Source organism: Psammomys obesus, unplaced genomic scaffold (assembly GCF_907164565.1).
Source record: "Psammomys obesus unplaced genomic scaffold, mPsaObe1.curated_primary_1811, whole genome shotgun sequence".
Taxonomy (NCBI): Eukaryota; Metazoa; Chordata; class Mammalia; order Rodentia; family Muridae; genus Psammomys; species Psammomys obesus.
Window position 1 is genome coordinate 22,391,925 of NW_026596117.1, and position 4,262 is coordinate 22,396,186.

General features: G+C 42.4%; 1 pseudogene; it reads left to right on the forward strand.

The window, feature by feature from the left end:
• The first annotated feature begins 1,185 nt into the window (after positions 1-1,185).
• LOC129692726 (60S ribosomal protein L29-like) lies at positions 1,186-1,661 on the forward strand (annotated as a pseudogene).
• Positions 1,662-4,262: the final 2,601 nt, after the last annotated feature.

The following is a 4,262-nucleotide window of genomic DNA, read 5'->3' on the forward strand; positions in this document are numbered from 1 at the left end:
CTTTGATGACAATATGAAATATTCAAATCCAGTGACTAAATTAAAAGATGTGTTCCTGGCTTAAACACTTCAGTTCAAAGGCAGGTGTTTTCACTGGGGGCGGTTGGGGAAAGCAAGATACAACCATGTTCTCTCTACAAGAAACCTACTTCCTGCAAGCGGTCACAGAGAGGACAGGGGTAAAAGGACTGGGAAGACACTCCATGTCACAGCAAAGGAGAGCGAGAGCCTCAGCAAGAGCGTAGGGAAGCGCATATGAGATAAGGAGGGACATTTTATAACAACTAAGATATCATCTCTTGGTAAGACGACTGGAGGCTAAATGCAAAGGTAGCATCTTTGCTTAGGCTATTTAATGGCTATGCTGTTGTGCAGCAATTTCCTCTAAATCCTGCCAGGAAACTCCTAACGCTCAGGAAGTAGATGTCTCAAAGGCTTCGGGAAGTCCCTGAAACTGAAACTGAGGCTCTTTCCTCCCTAGGCTCAAATAAGCAGTAAGGATTGCTGCCAGACACTCTCAGACCAATCAGGCAAGCTGCCTGGGAACGACATTCTCCAGCCTGCAGTGGGGTTCCCAGAATTCGTGAGCCATCGCCCAACCTGGGTGGACCTGAGTGATTCAGCTGTCTTTGGGTTATTTCTGCTCCTATAATCAGCCATTCACCTATATTCCTGGAAATGACCCAAACAGAACTCCCTGGTTCCCCAGCATGGAGGCAGGTAGTGTCCTTACTTTGGGCTGCCGTCTGATCCCTGTCTGGGATAAGCAGACATTTGTCCATGTCTTCCCATGAAAAGTTTTACACAACAGAGACAATCAATTCAGCTAATCGTTTTTTGACATTGGGATAGCCAACCCAAGAGTGAGAGCACAGATTCTCCTAAAGGAGATGCAAATAGTTCATGAAAGTAAACCAAATTCTAGATCATAAAACAAGTTTCAATGAATTAATAGGAATAGAATACATACAAAGTGAACCAAAGATAAACCCAGGTTTGATTTCTAGCACCCATTTGGTAACTCACAACCATTCACAACTCCAGTCCCCGGGGTTCCAGTGCCCTCTTATGGTCTCTATGGGCATCAGGCGTGTGGTTGACAGACATGCATGCGGGGGAAAATTTCCAGACACATAAAATATTTTTTTAAGAGACGCTGCGGGAGCTGCGGGTTACTGTGCAGACATGGCCAAGTCCAAGAACCACGCCACACACAACCAGCCCCGAAAATGGCACAGAAACGGCATCAAGAAACCCGGTCACAAAGATATGAGTCTCTTAAGGGGATGGACCCCAAATTATTGAGGAACATGCACTTTGCCAAGAAGCACAACAAGAAAGGCCTGAAAAAGGTGCAGGCAAACAGCGCAAAGGCAATGAGTGCACAAGCAGAGGCCATCAAGGCCCTTGTGAAGCCTGCAGCTGTTAAACCCAAGATGCCAAATGGCCCCAGTCGCAAACTCAGCCGTCTGGCTTTCATCACTCACCCCAAGCTTGGGAAGCAGATTCGAAGCTATATGGCTAAGGGTCGTAGGCTCTGCCAACCAAAGCCCAAGGTTCAAAGCAAGGCAAAGGTCACAGCTCCAGCTAAGGCCCAGGCTTCAGCTCCAGCTCCAGCTCAGGCTTTCAAAGGTGCCCACGGCCCTGTGAAGGCCCGGTAGGAAAGGCTTCTGCTAATGTGAAGACAGACGGACTGGTGTGACACACCCACCTACACACTATTTACAGATGACCAGGGTCCTATGTTGTTTTTACAAATAAATCTGAGGCAAGATCTGTTAAAAATATATTTTTTAAATTGACATCTGATATGTGTTTGTAAAATATCCACATATTCAGAACATAAATAATACACTTATAAACAACCCATTAATCAAAAACATAAAAATAAGCATATTGAACTGAATGTAAATGAAAACAGAACACAGCTGTTTGTGGGCTCTAACCTAAGCAGTATTTAGAGGGAAATGAGGAGGAAAATAATGAAAAGAGAAGCCACCAATCAGATAAGAATTTTAAAAAGATTAAACTGAAATCAAAAGCTGGCTACTTAGGGGGCAGTGGTGAAGGCAACAAAATCGCCTCAGCCACACTGATCAGCCTTGAAGAGTAAGTTACCAGTGTGACAGGAGGCATCAGACCCAGCAACACTGACGGCACAGGAGAGACGACTCTGAACAATTGATGATAACATATCAACAACTTGGATGAAAGAGACAGATTCCTTAAAATAAGCAAACTGCTAAAGCTCTTTATAAGACAAACACAAACAGCAGGCCAATATTTGCTTGTTTTTTAAACAAACTTGTTGTAGTACAAAGCTCACAGGGAAAACTACAGGCCCAAATGGCTTCCCTGGCGAATCCTACTACATTTTAAAGGAGAAACAATACTGATGATGCACAAATTTCATTACCTGATAAAAGGCAGTCGTGGAATCCCACAACCAATATCACATTTCATGGTGGAAAGCTGACTCCTTATGTCTAAGATGGGAAACAATACAAGAGTGTTTCACTTTTACCCAACACAACATTGCAAAACATGACCAAGGAATTAAGCAATAAAAAGAAATGAAATGTATGTAGATAATATGGTCACCTGCTGAAAAATAAACCTAATGATTCTTAAAAGGAATGTTGCTAGATATAATAATCTGTCAAGACAAGATGGAAAACTGGAACGTAAAAAAAAAAAAAAATGCAATTCACAGTTCCATCAAAAAGTATAAACTACTTAGAGGTAAATTTAAAAATATATATGCAATCCCTGGCACCAAAAAGCATGAAAGATGAACTTCTAAAGGTATTATAAATAAATAAATGGAGAGTTATGCCACACTCACGGAAGGACCACTTTTAAATGTAAACTATTCACGCATTTACCTGTGTGCCCAAGGTAATATCAATAAAAAAAAAAAAAAGCAAAAAAGGTGGAAGTTGAGAGTTGAGTAGATGTGATGGCTTCAAAGAGATTTACCCTGTATTCTTGGGCACCTGAATAATGGTCCCCAGCTGCTGATATTGTTCAGGAGGTTTACGGGGAGGAGTGTGTTACTGGTAGAGGTGGACCGTGCCAATTCCAGTGGGCTTTCCGGTTTCTCTGAAGTTCTACACGTGACCTCTCAACTGCTGCTCCTGTGCCATGCCTGGTGCATGCTGCCAGGCTTCCTTGCCAGGATGGTGATGGAAGGCCTAGTTGGGGCTTACTGTTTCAGGGTTAAGAGTCTATCTGAGTTGCCTTAGTCATGGCGTTTTATCAACGCAACAGGAAAGAAACTAAGACAGAAGTCACAATAGTTTTGAAAATGAACAAGTTGGAATGGTAATGTTTCCTCACTTAAAGGTTTACAGTGTGGAGAAATACAGTAGATTAGACTAGACTGTTTTAGACAAAGGAGGCTATGCATGGATACACATGAATATAAATTTATATAAATGAAATGAATGGAGATGACAAAAAAAGCAGATACTTTAAACTCAATTACTTTACGACAAAAAAAAAAAAAATGTCAAAGAGAAGACAGTCTTTTAAACCAAATACTGCTGGGGCAGTTATATACCTATGCGAAAGAAAATGAACTTGACCCTTATGCATACCATATATAGACATGAACTTGTCCCTTACTGTATACCATGTATAGACAAGAAGTTGGCCCTTGCTGTATACCATACACAGAAATAAATTTGAAACACCAGGGCCTACATATTGATCCAAAGCTGCAAAATCTCTAGAACAAAATAGAGTAAAATATTTATGACCTCAAGTTAGCCTGGGGCCTCTTGGGTAGGTCACAGAAGCAGAACCATAAGAGAGACTCCGGGGGACACAGGCGCCACACGAATGGACATCCTTTGCTCTTCAGAAGGCGATGCTGGCGCAACTGAAGGGTGGGCTGGAAGGAGGGCTCCGGGGTGAAGGGTGAGCACTGCTCTTGCAGAGGACCTGACCTCAGATTCCGGCGTCCACGTCCACCTGTAACTGCAGCTCCAGAGCTGATGCCGTGCTCCGGCCCCAGGAGTCTGTACTCACGTGCACAAACTCACACTCTGACACAAACACACACATGGTATTTTTATTAGTCTCTAGGCTGGGGGTATATATTTGCAAAATACACATTTTTACATAAAGAACACTTACAACTCATTACTAATAAAAACATAAAACAGTAAAAATGGGGAACAGTGTGAATCTTTTATAAAGAAAGTACATAAATGGTGGGTAAGCACATGAAAACACACTCATCGCCATGAGTAGCTGTG